This window comes from Callorhinus ursinus, unplaced genomic scaffold (genome assembly GCF_003265705.2).
Source record: "Callorhinus ursinus isolate GAN/ISIS: 27379988/994484 unplaced genomic scaffold, GSC_fseal_2.0 scaffold25, whole genome shotgun sequence".
In the NCBI taxonomy this organism is placed as follows: Eukaryota; Metazoa; Chordata; class Mammalia; order Carnivora; family Otariidae; genus Callorhinus; species Callorhinus ursinus.
In genome coordinates this window covers 10,876,177-10,885,499 of record NW_027397087.1, presented here as the reverse complement: position 1 = coordinate 10,885,499, position 9,323 = coordinate 10,876,177, and positions in this window count along the sequence as shown.

Sequence of the window (9,323 nt, the reverse complement as noted above, 5' to 3'; positions counted from 1 at the left end):
TAGGCACTTATTAAGGCATCCAGGCATCCAGGACACAGAGATAAAAAAGATACGGTCCCTGCTGTCAAGGAGTTTATGGTCTAATGGTATTTGTCTTTCTGAAGAGAAGATAGGAACCATGTTTGTTATGTTATACCAGTGGCTAATGCTGGAATAAATATGATATTGTAACCCAAATGATATAATACATATCCATGATCCACACTGATATAAATATTTAATTGAATAAATAAATGAGGGAGACGGGACACATATTACATGGAGTATTAAAACCTAATACGGGCACCTGGGTGGCTCAGTTGGTTGAGGGCCCAACTCATGATCTTGGCTCAGGTCATGATCTCAGGGTCATGAGATTGAGCCCTGCCTTGGGCTCTGTGCTCAGTGGGGAGTCTGCTTGAGATTCTCTCTCTGCCTCTGCCCATCCCTCTGCTCACACTCTCTCAAATAAGTAAGTAAGTAAGTAAATAAATAAATCTTCAAAAAAAGTAAAACTTAATTGGACCTTCCAGAAGCCATAGTTCAGTCATAGGAGGCAGAAGAGAACCAATTTATGTATCATTTAAATATAATTTTTATATTTTTAATTAACATTTTCTAAATTTTGAAATAATTTAATTTATTTTTTAAAGATTTTATTTATTTATTTGACAGAAAGAGACACAGCAAGAGAGGGAACACAAACAGGGGGGAGTGGGAGAGGGAGAAGCAGGCTTCCTGCGGAGCAGGGAGCCCAATTCAGGCCTCGATCCCAGGACCCTGGGATCATGACCTGAGCTGAAGGCAGACGCTTAACGGACTGAGCCACCTAGGTGCCCCCTAAATTTTGAAATAATTTTAGACTTACAGAAGAGTTGCAAAGATAGTACAAATCTATATTCCAATATAAAGTTCCTATGTACCCTTCACCTAAGTTCCACTAATATTAATATGTAGCCATGGTGTAGTTATCAAAACTAGGAAATTAACATTGGTACAATACTATTGGCTAAAATACAGACTTTATTTAGCAATTGCCAATTTTCCACTAATACCCTTCTTTTGTTCCAGGCTCCTGTATTGCATTTACTTGCCACATCTCCTAAGTCTCTTCCAGTCTCTGACAGTTCCTCACTATTTCCTGATCTTTCATGATCTCCACTCTTCTGAATAGTACCAATCAGGAATTTTGTAGAATGTCCCTCATTTTGGGTTTGTCTGATGTTTTCTCATTCTTGGGTTGAGGTTAAATAGATTTTTGAGAAAAATCTCCGAGAGGCCATGTGCCCTTCATAGCACGTCCCCATCAGGGGTATGTGATATTGACATGTCTAATTACTGGTGATATTAATCTTGATCATTTGGTTAACGTAATATCTGCCAGGTTTCTCCACTGTAAGTTTACTATTTTTTCACTTTGTAATTAATAAATATTTTGTGGAAAATATTTTAGGGCTATGTCAACATCCTGTTTTTCCTTAAACCATCACCCACTAATTTTGTATGTCTAAAAAAACTTTGTTTTTATTAAAATAAACTTTATTTTAGAATAGTTGTAGAGGGGCGCCTGGGTGGCTCAGTCAGTTAAGCATCTGCCTTTGGCTCAGGTGGTGAAATCGGGGTCCTGGGATCGAGTCCCACGTGGGGCTCCCTGCTCAGCAGGGGAGTCTGCTTCTCCCTCTGCCCCTTTCCCCCACCTCCCCACTTTTCCTCTCTTTCTCTGCTCTCTCACATGCTCTCTCTCTCAAATAAATAAATAAAATCTTTTTTTTAAAAAAAAGAATAGTTTTAGCGTGACAGAAAGTTTGCAAATGTAGTATGTAGGGTTCCCATTTCCCCTTCACTCATTTTCCCCTATTGTTAGTATCTTACATATAAATTTATCACAAGTACTCAACAAATATTGCTACATTACTGTTAACTAAACTCCACAGTTTATTTAGATTTCACTACTTCACCCAATGATTTTAATATTCAATTGATCTTACCTTTAGTAATTATTACTGTGGGGTTCTAATGGTGATTTTCTATTTCCATTTCCCTCATTTTTTTCTACATCATTAATTGGAATTCTTCTGTAAGGAACAATAGTCCCTTACTATTTCAATCATCTATTTATATCAGTGTGGACTCATGGGTATTTATTATATCTTTTGGTTTATAATATCATATTATCATTATTTATTTTGTTGATCAAATTATTCCAGGTCTAGCCATTGAGAGCCCTTTCAAGTTAGCTTCTGTGTCTTTTTGACATGCTCCTATCTCTTCTTTTCCTTTTTGGGGGCTTGGGGGACACTTCCTTACTTTCTGGCTTTGTACATGTAATTTTTTATGTAAACCTAATAGACACTCTTATCCAGGAGACTATCTTTCAATTAAATGCTTATTATTTTCCTCCTTAGCTGACCTTTTAAACTTTTTCTTTCCTTATTCTTATCATCCAAATATTCTGATTATCCCAAATTACTCTGAAAGGTCAAGGTGTGAGAAGGGAAAGAGGGTGAGATGGAGGTGGACAGGGCTTTCTTTCCCACCCCTCCCTTTATTTATGGTCTTTGGCAAGTTACCCAACCTCTGTAAGTCTCAGGTAACTCATCTGCAAAATGGTGATAATACTAATAATATTTGCCTTGTGGAGCCATAAAGATTAGATGAGTTAAGTGTCATAAGATGGAAAATACCTTCTTCATAAACTCATATAACTTTATATAAAGGTTATAGAGTTATCTCTATATCATAGCACAAGGGCACTGTCTCCAATCCTTTTAATTATTTAGTAATGGTTGTTAAGAAAATGTTTTTATGATTACACAGAGAGGCCGATTCAAGGGAGAACAATGAACAACTGAAATTGTACTAGCCAAAAAACTGAGCCTGGAACCGGATTAATGTATTTACTCAGATGCAATCTCATTTCTATAACTCTATTCATTCAGAAAACCCAAGGATTATCCTGGTAATAAGCATGACCCCTCTGTCTTTCAGACATAAAATGAAGGCTTTGTCCCTGTTAAAATATAAATATGTCAGGATCAAGTTATTTTCCTCCAAAGCCGTGCAATATGTTTCCTAAACCAACATAAACTGTCATGTGGAAGTGATTCAAGTTGTAGAGTCTGATTGTTTGCCCAGAGTGGTCACCCACCTTGTTCATCAGTCAGGGAGATTAATGGAGTTCCCATTACATACATAGAATACGTGCTGTGAGCACCACCAAGAGAGTCACACACAGGCTTAGCACGTGTCCTTGCACAGAATGGAAACAGACCCTAGTGTTTCCGGGACCTGAAGCTCAGGAAGAAATCGTTTTGGTATGACTTTCCAAAATCAAACTGGAATCTAAAGTTTAAGAAAATACAGTGTGACTACAGAGAAATGTAGGTAGGAGCCAGGAAAGGACGCAGTGAACTGAAAACCAAGAACAACAGACAAGAGCTTTGCATTCTCTTTTTTAATGGCCCGTTTCATTATTTCCCTCTCTTTTTTTGTTCAGAGTCTCATTGTCTTCTTCAAACTTTAAAAAAAAAAAAGGAATTTATTTGAGAGAGAGAGAGAGAGCAAGAGAGCACAAGGTAGATAAAGGGGAGAGGGAGAAGCAGACTTCCCACTGAGCAGGGAGACTGACATGGGGTTCGATCATGATCTGAGCTGAAGGCAGATGCTTAACCAACTGAGCCACCCAGGCACCCCTGTCTTCTTCAAACTTTGATGTTTGACTTGACCTAATTCTTTATGGATACAGAATAACACTGCAGACCAAATAAGTGTTTTATGCTGCAATGCTTGAAAGAGATTCAACATAATGCATTATTAATCCTTTTAAATAATGTTTATTAGAAGCACACAGTGCCCCTTCTATCACTTAACAAATCGAAAACAGCCCAGTAATTTGCTATGAAAAATTTTGCATATAGTAAACTCAAAATTTGGAGTAATACACTGATGCTACTGAAAATGTCCTGTTTCTGATTCTAGCCTGACACTAGGCCCCTTTCCCCTCCTCCATGAAGTCTGAGCAATGACGTTCAGACAACTGATTTTAAAAAGATCTGCAACATTATCTAGAAGGTGTAGAATACGCACCAGGAACCCGATTTACTATAGTAGCCAGAGACTCTCCTCTCTCTTGACTCCAGCTCTGGCCTCATATTTCTTGCCCCTGGATTTTACTATTTTCAGCACCAACACCGAAGGATTTGAACTTCAACTTCTCAGACTGAATATGGCAGTCACACGACTGTCTTAAACAGAAAAATGGCCTGTATTTCACTCCTTCCTTGATTTTTATGATTGTGGAACCATAACCAGGCTGCACTTTGGCATTTCAGCACTAAGTGGAGCCAGTCACCCAACTGCTTTTAAACTTACAAATCAGCAAAGAGCACACTCCACTAACCTGGAAACCTGACTTCCTCTATGGGTTTACAAATGGACAGAGCTGAAATTTAACAGTGAATCATCTATTTAATGAATTTGAATGCTCAAGCCTCCAGACAGATACCAGGTGAACAATCTTTTGGCTCATCTCCCATGGATTCAAGAAAATGGATCAAATAAATTCAAACAAACTACATTGTTTGTACATTGTTATTGTCAATCCCACTTTGTTACAAACTTCTACAAGTCAGAGACCTAGGCGTTGGTGATTCAAATTCTGATCTGCAGAATGAGAATGGGCCCATTTAGGGATGAGCACTGGCTAACAGGATAATTTGTGGTAATGTTTGAGTGATGCTTTTGCAAGTAACTATGTATTTGTAAGGGACAGGTTTGCTGAGGGTAAAATATCGGGTCATGGGAGTCAGTTATGGGGTGTAGGAGACCAATGGAAAGGTTATAAAAAGAGTCACAAAACCAGTCTTGCCTAGAAACTCTGTACAGACAGAGCAAACCATCCAGTTTTTGAAAGAAGCTGAGATCCTAAGAGGTGAACTCTTAAATTTAGTTCACTGCTTTCTGCCTTAGTGTCCTTATCTGTGAAAAGAAGTAAGAATGCTTACTTTCACTTCATTTTCAGGGACAGGATAAAGGGGGTTATAAGTTTTTTTTTTAATTTTTTATTGTTATGTTAATCACCATACATTACATCATTAGTTTTTGATGCAGTGTTCCATGATTCATTGTTTGTGTATAACACCCAGTGCTCCATGCAGAACGTGCCCTCCTTAATACCCATCACCAGGCTAACCCATCCTCCCACCTCCCTCCCCTCTAGAACCCTCAGTTTGTTTTTCAGAGTCCATCGTCTCTCATGGTTCGTCTCCCCCTCCGATCCCCCCCCATTCTTCCCCTCCTGCTATCTTCTTTTCTTTTTTTTTAAACATATATTGTATTATTCGTTTCAGAGGTACAGATCTGCGATTCAACAGTCTTGCACAATTCACAGCGCTCACCATAGCACATACCCTCCCCAATGTCTATCACCCAGCCACCCCATCCCTCCCACCCCCAACCACTCCAGCAACCCTCAGTTTGTTTCCTGAGATTAAGAATTCCTCATATCAGTGAGGTCATATGACACATGTCTTTCTCTGATTGACTTATTTCACTCAGCATAACACCCTCCAGTTCCAACAACATTGTTGCGATGGCAAGATCTCATTCCTTTTGATGGCTGCATAATATTCCATTGTGTATATATACCACTTCTTCTTTATCCATTCATCTGTCGATGGACATCTTGGCTCTTTCCACAGTTTGGTTATTGTGGACATTGCTGCTATAAATATCGGGGTGCACATACCCCTTCGGATCCCTACATTTGTATCCTTGGGGTAAATACCCAGTAGTGCAATTGCTGGATCGTATGGTAGCTCTATTTTCAACTTCTTGAGGAACCTCCATACTGTTTTCCAGAGTGGTTGCACCAGCTTGCGTTCACACCAACAGTGTAGGAGGGTTCCCCTTTCTCCACATCCCCGACAACATCTGTCATTTCCTGACTTGTTAATTTTAGCCATTCTGACTGGTGTGAGGTGGTATCTCATTGAGGTTTTGATTTGGATTTCCCTGATGCCGAGCGATGTTGAGCACTTTTTCATGTGCCTGTTGGCCATTTGGATGTCTTCTTCGGAAAAATGTCTGTTCATGTCTTCTGTCCATGTCTTGATTGGATTATTTGTTCTTTGGGTGTTGAGTTTGATAACTTCCTTATAGATTTTGATTCCTAGCCCTTTATCTGATATGTCATTTGCAAATATCTTCTCCCATTCTGTCGGTTGTCTTTTGGTTTTGTGGACTGTTTCTTTTGCTGTGCAAAAGCTTTTTATCTTGATGAAGTCCCAATAGTTCATTTTTGCCCTTGCTTCCCTTGCCTTTGGTGATGTTTCTAGGAAGAAGTTGCTGTGGGCTGAGGTCGAAGAGGTTGCTGCCTGTGTTCTCCTTTAGGATTTTGATGGACTCCTGTCTCACATTTAGGTCTTTCAACCATTTTGAGTCTATTTTTGTGTGTGGTGTAAGGAAATGGTCCAGTTTCATTCTTCTGCATGTGGCTGTCCAATTTTCCCAACACCATTTGTTGAAGAGACTGTCTTTTTTCCATTGGACATTCTTTCCTGCTTTGTGAAAGATGAGATGACCATAGAGTTGAGGGTCCATTTCTGGGCTCTTTATTCTGTTCCATTGACCTATGTGTCTGTTTTTGTGCCAGCACCATGCTGTCTTGACGATGACAGCTTTGTAATAGAGCTGGAAGTCCGGAATTGTGATGCTGCCAGCTTTACTTTTCTTTTTCAACATTCCTTTGGCTATTCGGGGTCTTTTCTGGTTCCATACAAATTTTAGGATTATTTGTTCCATTTCTTTGAAAAAAGTGGATGGTATTTTGATGGGGATTGCATTGAATGTGTGGGTTACTCTAGGTAGCATTGATCTTCACAATATTTGTTCTTCCAATCTGTGAGCATGGAACGTTTTGCCATTTCTTTTTGTCTTCCTCAATTTCTTTCATGAGTATTTTATAGTTTTCTGAGTACACATCTTTGCCTCTTTGGTTAAATTTATTCCTAGGTATCTTATGGTTTTGGGTGCAATTGTAAATGGGATCGACTCCTTAATTTCTCTCTCTTCTGTCTTGTTGGTGTATAGGAATGCCACTGATTTCTGTGCATTGATTTTATATCCTGCCACATTACTGAATTCCTGTATGACTTCTAGCACTTTTGGGGTGGAGTCTTTTGGGTTTTCCGCATAAAGTATCATATCATCTGCAAAGAGTGAGAGTTTGACTTCCTCTTTGCCGATTTGGATGCCTTTGATTTCTTTTTGTTGTCTGATTGCTGAGGCTAGGACTTCTAGTACTGTGTTGAATAGCAGTGGTGATAGTGGACATCCCTGCCACGTTCCTGACCTTAGGGGGAAAGCTCTCAGCTTTTCCCCATTGAGAATGATATTTGCTGTGGGTTTTTCATAGATGGCTTTTATGATATTGAGGTATGTACCCTCTATCCCTATACTCTGAAGAGTTTTGATCAAGAAAGGATGCTGTACTTTGTCAAATGCTTTTTCTGCATCTATTGAGAGGATCATATGATTCTTGTTCTTTCTTTTGTTAATGTGTTGTATCACATGGATTGATTTGCTGATGTTGAACCAACCTTGCAGCCCAGGAATAAATCCCACTTGGTCGTGGTGAAAAATCCTTTTAATGGACTGTTGGATCTTATTGGCTAGTATTTTGGTGAGAATTTTTGCATCCATGTTCATCAAGGATATTGGTCTGTAATTCTCCTTTTTGATGGGGTCTTTGTCTAGTTTTGGGATCAAGGTAATGGTGGCCTCAAAACGAGTTTGGAAGTTTTCCTTCCATTGCTATTTTTTAAACACTTTCAGAAGAATAGGTATTAATTCTTCTTGAAATGTTTGGTAGAATTCCCCTGGGAAGCCATCTGGCTCTGGGCTTTTGTTGGGAGATTTTTGATGACTGCTTCAATTTCCTTAGTGGTTATCGGTCTGTTCAGGTTTTCTATTTCTTTCTGGTTCAGTTTTGGTAGTTTATACATCTCTAGGAATGCATCCATTTCTTCCAGGTTATCTAATTTGCTGGCATACAGTTGCTCATAATATGTTCTTATAATTGTTTGTATTTCTTTGGTGTTGGTTGTGACCTCTCCTCTTTCATTCATGATTTTGTTGATTTGGATCATTTCTCTTTTCTTTTTGATCAGTCTGGCCAGGGGTTTTTCAATCTTGTTAATTCTTTCAGAGAACCAGCTCCTAGTTTTGTTGATCTGTTCTACTGTTCTTTTGGTTTCTATTTCACTGATTTCTGTTCTGATCTTTATTATTTCTCTTCTCCTGCTGGGTTTAGGCATTATTTGCTGTTGTTTCTCCAGCTCCTTTAGGTGTAGGGTTAGGTTGTATATTTGAGAACTTTCTTGTTTCTTGAGAAAGGCTTGTATTGCTATGTACTTTCCTCTTAGGACTGCCTTTGCTGTATCCCAAAGATTTTGAACAGTTGTGTTTTCATTTTCATTTTTTCCACGAATTTTTTAAATTCTTCTTCTTTTTTTTAAAAGATTTTATTTATTTAATTGACAGAGAAAGAGAGAGACAGAGAGAGAGGGAACACAAGCAGGGGGAGTGGGAGAGGGAGAAGCAGGCTTCCCGCCGAGCAGGGAGCCCGATGCGGGGCTCGATCCCAGGACCCTGGGATCATGACCTGAGCCGAAGGCAGTTGCTTAACCAACTGAACCACCCAGGCACCCCTAAATTCTTCTTTAATTTCTTGGTTGACCCATTCATTCTTTAGTAGGATGCTCTTTAGCCTCCATGTATTTGAGTTCTTTCTGACTTTCCTCTTGTGATTGAGTTCTAGTTTCAAAGCACTGTGGTCTGAAAATATGCAGGGAATTATCCTAATCTTTTGGTACCGGTTGAGACCACATTTGTGACCTAGGATGTGATCTATTCTGGAGAATGTTCCATGGGCACTAGAGAAGAATGTGTATTCCATTGCTTTAGGATGGAATGTTCTGAATATATCTGTGAAGTCCATTTGGTCCAGTGTGTTATTTAAAGTCTTTATTTCCTTGTTGATCTTTCGCTTAGATGATCTGTCCATTTCAGTCAGGGGGGTGTTAAAGTCCCCTCTATTATTGTATTGTTGTTGATGTGTTTCTTCGCTTTTGTTATTAATTGGCTTATATAATTGGCTGCTCCCATGTGAGGGGCATAGATATTTACAATTGTTAGATCTTCTTGTTGGATAGACCCTTTAAGTAGGATATAGTGTCCTTCCTCATCTCTTATTACAGTCTTTGTTTTAAAATCTAGTTTGTCTGATATAAGGATTGCCACCCCAGCTTTCTTTTGGTGTCCATTAGCATGGTAAATGGTTTTCC